Here is a 9561-nt window from a genome sequence, read left to right as displayed (position 1 = left end):
AGAAGGTGAGTGGTTCACTGGTATAAATATTTTTCTTTAAAGATGTTATTTATTTATTTTTAGAGAGAGGAGAAGGAAGGGGGAAAGAGAGGGAGAGAAATATCAATGTGTGGTTGCCTATTGAGCACCCCCTACTGGGGACCTGGCTTGCAACCTAGACATGTGTCCTGACTGGGAATTGATCCAGCAACCCTTTGGTTCACAGGCCAGCACTCAATTCAGCTGAGCCAGACAAGCCAGGGCTAAATCTTATTTTTGATTTGAAAAAGAAGCAACTTTCATATGTAGGTACTGTTCATAAGAATAAATCCCAACTACCCTCTAAATCTGTGTCTTCTAAAAAGAAGCCCCCAAATCCAACTTATTTGCTTTTGGTGCATATTGCACACTTGTTTCTCATATACCTAAAAAGGGAAAACTATAATTTAGTTTCAAGTATGCATTTTGATGACACTGTAAATTTAGATTCACAAAAGACTGACACAGTAGAATATGACAACCAAAGGAAGTCAGGAGTTGACACTGTGGACCCAATGATAAATACATATAAGGTGGCCAGGAACACCAGCAAATGACCTATGGTCATATTCTACACAATTTTGAATATTGCAGGAAGAAATGCCCAGACTATTCATTGCTGAACAGTAATGTGAAAATAAGGCACAGAATATTTATTAGAAATCTTATAACATGGTTAGTATCAGAACAAATAAAAAGGCATTCAGAAATCTGTATGGGTGTACGTAAACCTTTATACCTGAAATTTCATCAATTTCAAACACAAATTGAAGGAAATTCTAATGATGACATAGGTATGGCTTTCTAGAGAAGCAGAAAAAGAAAAATACGTTATGTGGTATGCATCCAAAATGAATCACTTATCAAAATAGTTTTGCAAGTGTTGGAAAAAGTGTTTATGCCTCAAGCACAGCCATACTGTTTGCAATGACTGTTACAAATGTTTTGCAAAGCCAGCTATCAAAGATTTTGATTAATTGTTAATGATATTTTTGGTTGTATTTTATATCAATATCCATGTTTCCATTATTTGAAAAGAAAAATTTATTCTTTATGTTTTTATATTTCTTTGTTCAGCAATTTCTATATTGTAGCTGAAAATAAATGAAAAAATATGTATTTTATTATATAAATATGTTATATGCAAAATTACAGTGTTTTTAATTTTTTTGCATTTCAGCACATACTAGTAATGAATGGATCTCTTGGATCTTCGTGACGTATGCTGTAATTTTTTTTTTACTACAATCTCTCAGGGTTAAAAATCAAGCTTTACTTTCTTGGCTGCCAACTCCTGTTCACCTTTGATTGAGCTTTAATGCATGTAGGTAAATGAACCCCTTTAACTTGGTAGCACAAGCAGATGGAAAGGAATTACCAACAGTCACAAAAATCACTTGGCACCAACATCTTCATTGCAAGAAGAAGGAAGAGCCCTGGCTGGTCTGGCCTGAGAACCAAGAGGTCACTAGTTTGATTTCTAGTCAGCAAACATGCCTGGGTTGCAGGCCATGTGTCCAGTAGGGGGCAAAGGAGAAGCACCCACACACTGATGTTTCTCTCCTTCTCTTTCTCCCTCCCTTTCCCTCTGTCTAAAAATAAATAAATAAAACCTTTAAAAAGAAGAAGATGAAGGAAGAGAGCAACAGGGTGACTGCAGGACCTGAGCATGGGATCCTGAAAACAGAAAAGGCAACATTTGTGCTGCCTGTCACTACCAGAACTAGTCAGTAGAAACAAGGATTGAATCTTTAAGGGCACTTGACTCAGATGCTAATGATATGAGATGGCAGATTACATACTCCAAAAACCATCTTCACATCTCAACTCAAGCCGACCTTTTTATAGGAAGGAGGAAACGGTGGGTAAGGGGTTTGGGAAAAGGTTAATCAGATGAGTTTCAGTCTGGTGGTGATTTTCCTAGTATTTCTGTGTCTGCTGGTCAACAATTCTTCATCTGCCTCAGAGATGCTTCCTCCCTGGAACACAATGGCTCAGATACCATCTGCATCCCTTGCTGTCTAGACCTCTTGGGGCACAAAGGTTGAATTGCTTGTCTACCTCCTGGAGTCACATAGGCCATGCGTTCCAGTTTCTGGAATAACTGGTTTCCACATGCATTATCACTTAATCCTATCAACTATGACTGAAGTGAAAACCCTTTACCTCTTGAGTTCCCCTATTAAACCTTAAAAACAGCCAGTAAGTACTTGCTGGAAAGTGGGCTTGGTCAATTAGAAAACAACGGCTAAAATTGGAAGGGTTTCCCCTGTTCCTTTAGTGGGTCAGTGCAAAGCAAGGTCCCACACTGCCCTCTAAGGAGCTGGAGCTGGCTGACCCCTAAGCACTAACTAACCAGGATGTCTGTCCGAGGTAGTGTCCGATGCAGGGGGGAAACTTCCTGGAGTGGAATCTAATTTGGACAGGACAGGGACAAAAGCAAGAAAGGAAGGAAGATGTCCATCTAACAGCAGGGGAAAAGAAGCAGAACCAGGAAATCTAGGAAAGTAAGCCACCATGTTTTTTAACACTACACAGAAATAGTAGAAGAAAGAGTCCTGTGAAAGTAGAAAATGCCATTTGAACCATAATCTTTTATAAAAGTTACAGAAAATAATTTCACAGGACAAGGAATAACAAGAAAACTTTGAGGTAAATCTCATTAAAAGTATCAAGATAGAGGACTAAGGATGAAAGCATGTTGGAATGATGTTTTTAAGTTATTAATTAATTAATTTTAGAGCAAGAGGATGGGAGAGAGCAAGAGAGAGCGAGGCTGACTGCTTGCCTCTGTATGTGTCATGAGTGGGGACCAGACCTGCAGCCCAGGCGTGTGTCCTGACTGGGAATCAAACTGGTGGCCCTTTGCTGTGTGGAATGACACCCAACCAATTGAGCCACATGGGTCAGGGCTGGAATGACATGTCTTTAAAAAGAGACCAAAATTATAACTTATTTCAAAACAAGTTTAAAGACATTAAAATGTTATACAAGATATAAATAAATGATACACATAAGTAAAAAATAAGGTGACAGAACTTGAATTAGACATAAAAGAAAAATCATATTAGAAGGAACAACAAACACAGCAGATGTTTTAAGAGAAATGAAAGAATGAAATAAAAAATATTAAAATCCAAAGGAAAAAAGAACCATTGAAGATAAGCAAAGAAGACCACCACCCAGATGACAGGTGTTCTGAAGAAAAAAACCTAAGCAAAGAAAGAGAATACTCTAAACCATAAATCAAGAAAGCTTATCTGGAGGTTAAAAAATAGACTTAAACTCCTATTGAAAGAACATGTTATATACTGAAGAATATCATCCCCCAAAAAACAAACATGAAGACCTGTTTTAGGGAAAATCCTGAACCTCAAAGAAAGAAAATCCTCGGGCATCTGAGCAAAGAACATACAATTTATAAGGGAAAATTATGTATCTTCATCATATTTTTAATAGTGATGCTTTATGCCAGAAAATAATGAAGATACGTATTAAATTTAACAAAGGAAAAATATAAAAATATGAACTTTATATCCAGCAAAATTATAAGTAAAACACATAAAAGCTTTTGTCAATACATAAGAACTTAAGGACATTTTTCTATGAGCACTTCTCAGAGGAATCTGCTGGAGACTAGATTGACCTTGATATATGTAATAGTGATAAGAATATATCTATAAAACCAGGAATAAATAACAAGAGAGTATGGTATGTAATATCTATATGCTCTGAAAATATGTATATCTATATTACAAAGTTAAAAATGAAGAGGGGGAAGGGAATAGCTTATAAAATTAAATTGTTTTTAATTATTATTATTATTGGTGGTGATTTTGTCAATATTACTGTTCTGGGACCATTCTGTGTATAATGTGGAATAAAACAAGGCATCTACTTAATAACCAAGAACCAAGATTCTTAGCATAGGAGAAAAAAAGGCACAATTTTAATGTAGAAGAAGTTAAAAGCAATATAGTTGCAAATATATTTACACATACACAATAAATACACAGTGGGGGAAAATAGGCTTACAGTTATGGGTAAATGAAATGCAGAGTTTATTCTTGTATTATTTAAAAATATGTTTATTGATTTTACAGACAGGGGAGTGGGGAGAGAGAGAGAGAGAAATATCGTTGTGAGAGAGACGCATTGATTGGGTACCTCTCATAAGCTCCCTGACTGGGGATCAAGTCTGCAACCTAGGTGTGTCCAGATTAGGAATTGAATCTCCAGACTTTTGCTATATGAGACAATGCATGAATCAACCAAGCCACACTGGCCAGGGTTAATTTTTATTACTATTTATTAACTATCATATTACTTTTCAGATGATAACTGTAAACTTACTTCCCCTCCACCCTGTATTTATATCCATTAAAAAGATTTGGAAAAAATGACTAACCAGAAAAAAAGCATATTTCTGGTGGCCAAATTGTGTCTTGAACTAATTGTAACTAATAAAAGAACTTATAACTAATAAGAGAAATGGAGAAACAGCAGATTCTACATGAATGGCTAGAAATGTACAGAACGAGTTTGGAACTTGTTATACAAGGCGACAAGGGAGTTATCAGAGACATTTGAGGATCCTGTCAAAAGGAACTAGGCATTAATTTGAGGAGTTTCCCACTGGTTAAATGTAGAACAATTTGAGCTTCAATAAGCATAAGAAGTACATGTACTGAAATCCATACAACATGTTTAATTCATGGATTGAAGATGATCTAACAATTAATTAATATTCTTTTTGGAGATGTAAGGAAACAAATATGTATCTTGAGAAACACTAAAAAAGAGGAAGCATTAGGCATTTATGTTACTTTCTTTTATATATATATATACATATATGTACATACATATATATATATACAAAAGAAAGTCACACACAAGACTGTGTATGAATGTATGAAATGTATAAATATTTTATAAAAATGGAATAACACTATAATAGTATAAAATATATAAATAACAAAATGTATCATATGATGTATAAAATGTAATAATAGTTTTCATTTGAAGCAATTTAATATATTGCAACTATTTTCCCTCTTTTAGTACACAATACTGTTACCAGACAGGGGCGTGGGTCTGACTGGGTCTGCCTAGGGCTGGCTGTAGTGTGTGGGTTCTTAAGTTTGTCTAGGAAAGATTTCACAACCTGAGTCCAGGTGACTATGAGGATCTGTTTATTAAAGACGGAGACAGTAAACAAGGAAGGGCTTAGCATGAAGGAAGCAATAGGAAAGCTTAGACTGGGCTGCCTTAGCTCCTTGAGAAGTCAGAGAAAAGGGGGCCTTGGGGATAGCTTCAGGGGATTATCCTGGGACGAGCTGCCAATTGCCCCTTTACCTCAGAGTTTAGGAGACAGCGTCCCTATGAAGAAGGTACTAAGGAGAGAAGATGAAGGGAATGTTGTGTTCTCAGAGAGGAAGAGGGCACACCAGTTCCTGTCTTGAGTCTTTTATCACCTTCTTGAATTTTAGGGGAGGTCTCAAAAAAGGGTTTCAGTAGAATGTTCATCAGTTCTCCAGGTGTGCCTTTTCAGGGTCACAGTCTCTACTGATTGGTCAGTGACAGGGCAGAGGATCTTTTGTTACCACAGTTGGTTCTGGTGTCACCCACCTGGTTTTGCTGCTTTTCTGGGCCTGGAGCTAAAATACAGCTGAGGTCTAGATGTTGTCTCTGAGGAGATGACCTTCTGTGTCTGGCTGTAAATTGCTTGGCCATCGTGTTCAACTATCTGTCTCGGTTTCCCTATTCCATTTGCTGAGGAATGTGGCTTCCATAAATGTTTATGTAGTATAATGTTTTTTATAGCTATAATTATTTTCTTAAGAAAGTAAAATTTTTAGTCAAATATATTTTTAATGATTTTAATACAAATTATCAAATTCTTTTCCAGAAAAGTTTGCTAGGTTACATGTCCACCAGCAGAGTCCATTCCTTCCAACCCTGCCTTATCCCTTTAAATATATGTTTGTAAAAGTTTACAGCAGAAGCAAGGATAAACTATGTTAAATTTCAGGGACTATATTCTTCTTATTTAAATAAACCTGGGAAGAAAATTTAAAAACATTCAATTAATCTGAAACTATTATTTAACATATTTATTTTTTGAAGTCTAAAGGTATATCTTTGTATGCCTCTAAATTAAATCTTAAGTGAGTCTTTTTACTATGTTAAATACTATATATGCTGGTAAAATAAAAAAATTAAATATAGAATTAGCAAAATAAAGTGGAATAACAGATCAACTTTTCTTTCTCCCTTTCTCTCTCTTAAAAATAGTTTAAAAAATGGCAGTACCTGGTAGCCAAGGTGGCAGCATAGGTAAATACAACCTGCCTCCTAACACAACTATGTCAAAATTACAACTAAAATACAGAAAAACCATCAGAAATCAAGTTGAATTGAAGTCCAACAACTATGAAATTAAAGAAATCACATTCATCCAGGCTGGTAGGTGGCTGGAAATGTAGAATGGGCTGGTCCCACATCCACATGTGGTAAATAAAATTTCAGGATAGATAGCTCAGGAGCAAGGAGTCTCAGGCCCCCAGCCTGGCACTGGAATTCCCCCCAGGAATTCCAGTGCCAGTAAGATAAGTCCCTATAACTTCTGGCTAAAAATAACCAGTGGGGATTGAGTTAGTAGAAGAAACTTATGGAGTCCCAAGCAGATCCCCTTAAAGAACCCACAGACACACTTACTCAGACCCACTCTCTCTGAGCTCTAGCACTGGACTAATAGCTTTAAAGGCACCAGTGGCACACAGGGAGGAAGTGAAATATTTGGCATTCAGACAGGAGCTGGGGGACAGCTTTCCTCCAGACAGAAAGGCAGGCAGAGGCCATTGTCCTCTGTCTGAGCTCTCTACAGATCTACAGAGCAGGCAGATGAGTGCCATATCTGACTCTCCATCAACCTGGTTAATACTGTTTCCCTACCCTGGAGGTCCCCTGAGACTCTGTCCTACCCAACTGATAGGTCCACCCAAACCGTTAACAGTGACTTTCTGATAGGAATGGCTGGTATAGGCTCATGTTTCACAATACCCTAAATCCTCTCAAACAAGCCACAGAAACCTCAGTGATCCTTGGGTCCTGCACTGCTTGTTAAGTGGCCCCAAGCCTGACAATAGTAGTGTCCAGCCTAGATTCAGAGCTTGGCTTCACCTGGAAATCTCCAAGCCCAGCACAGGTAGCAATGATCTCAGATTGCTTTACAGCTCATGCATGGTGGCCCCAGGCAAAACACAGGTGGGGACTGGCCTTGACCTGCAGCACTTGGTAAACCCCAAAGCCTAAACACCCAGAAGAGAGATACTGACCATGTCAGAGTACCACCACCCTGCTCCTGCACAGGTGATCCTCCATGGAGAGTAGAGGCTGGTGGTCAGTGGTCACAGCCAGTCCTTGCAGTTGACTGGCCTGGGGAAATCCCTCCCATTGATCTGCCAACAACAACCAAGGCTCAACTACAAGAGGAGGGTGTACTCAGTCTGCAGGAAGAGCACAACTTGAGCACCTAACTTGGGTAATATGACAGGCCATACCACTGGACTCTATAGGACACCTGCTACATTAGGCCATGTGGCCAAGACATAGCAGCTCTGCCTGATACATAGAAACAAACACAAGGAGCCTGACAAAATGAGAAGAGATATGGCCCTTCACATAAAAGAACAGATCAAAACTCCAGGAAAAGAATTAAACAAAACGGAGATAAGCAATCTGTGTTGCAGCCAGTCAAGACCTAGCAGGTCTACTCTAGATTCTGGAAGACGGGAGAAAATGCATGGAGCCATGGGGATGCTTGACATGCTTTTATTCATGAGTGGGCAAGCCATGAGGGCCACAAGCTGCACATCTATCTAGTGAGAGGCCACTACCTGCTTAAGTGCTAAAGAAAAACAAAGCTGGGAAAAACAAACAAAAAAAAATGTAACATAGCATGATTTCTCACTCGTGAGCCCATTTCATGTTATGGAAAGGGTTTATTGGACCCAGTCTCAAGGCTATGAGAACACCACTTATCCATCCCATTCAAGGTTACGGGAAAACTGCTTCCTTTAGTTACCCAAACCCCTGGGTGAGGAAGCCAGACTGCCTCCATTTACCCTACACAATCTATCAGAGGCAGAGTTCAAAACACTGGTTATAAGCATACTCAAGAAACTTAGGGAGGTCTACAACAGCATAAAAAAGATCCAGTTAGAAATGAAGTATGCATTAATTTAAATAAAAACGATTTACAAACAACAGTAGTGTGGACAAAGCCAAAAATCAAATCAATGATTTGGAACATAAGGAAGCAAAAAACAACCAACTGGAACAAAAAGAAGAAGAAAATAATTTAAAAAATTAGGATAGTGTAAGCAGCTGCTGGGACAAGCATTCCAACATTCACATCATAGGGTCCAAGAGGAAGAAAAGAAAGAGCAAGAAAGTGGACATATATTGGAAAAATAATGAAAGAAAACTTCCCTAGTTTGGTGAAGGAAATAGGCACGTAAGTCTAGGAAGCACAGAGAATCCAAAACCAGATGGATGCAAAGGTGGTGTTCTAAGACACATCGTAATTAAAATTCCAAAGGTTAAAGAGAGAATCTTAAAAGCACCAAGAGAAAAGTAGTTATCTATAGGGGAGTTCTCATAAGACTGTCAGCTGATTTCTCAAGAGAAACTTTGCAGGCTAGAAGAGATTGGCAAGAAATATTTAAAGTCATGAAAAGCACGGACCTAGAGACAAGATTGCTCTACCCAACAAAGCTATCGTTTAAAATCTAAGGGCAGATAAAGAGCTTTCCGGACAAGAAAAAAACTAAAGGAGTTCATCATCACTAAACAACTATTATATGGGGACTTACTTAATAAAAAGATCAGAACTATGAACAATAAAACGGCAAAAATACATATCTATCAATAACTGAATATAAAAAACAAACTAAGTGAAAGAGAAGAACAGAGACAGAATCATAAATACAGAGAGGGTTGTGATGGTTGCCAGATGAGAGGGGAGTATGGGGAAATGGGTGAAGAGGTGAGGGAATCAAGAAGTACAAATAGGTAGTTACAGAATAGCCATGGGGATGTAAAGTACAGTATAAAAAATGGAGTAGCCAAAGACCTTAAATGCATGACCCATGGACATGAACAATGGTGTGGGAGTTGCCTGAGGGAGGTGGGGCAGCTGGGTGGAGAAGTGCTGAGGAGAAAAAACTGGAACAAGTGTAATGGCACAATCAGTAAAATATAATTTAAATAAATTAAAAATGCAGTACCTGTTTCATTTATTAAAAAATTTTGGAGTTCCTGCAAAGATGAAGGTATAGGTAGATATGCTTCTTTTCTTCATATACCCAAAAGAAAGACAAAAAATAATTTAAAAACAAACAAACAAAAAAATAACCAAAACTGCCAGAAAACTTTATGAAAGTCCAACAACCAAGGAGTTACAGAAGAAATATTCATCCAGACTGGTAGGAGAGGCGGAGATGGGCAGTGGGGGCAGAGAGGACACACAGCAAGGAGGTG

The sequence above is a fragment of the Sturnira hondurensis genome, unplaced genomic scaffold (genome assembly GCF_014824575.4).
Source record: "Sturnira hondurensis isolate 20B ecotype Veracruz unplaced genomic scaffold, ASM1482457v3 Scaffold0010428, whole genome shotgun sequence".
In the NCBI taxonomy this organism is placed as follows: domain Eukaryota; kingdom Metazoa; phylum Chordata; class Mammalia; order Chiroptera; family Phyllostomidae; genus Sturnira; species Sturnira hondurensis.
This window is presented reverse-complemented; position numbering follows the sequence as displayed.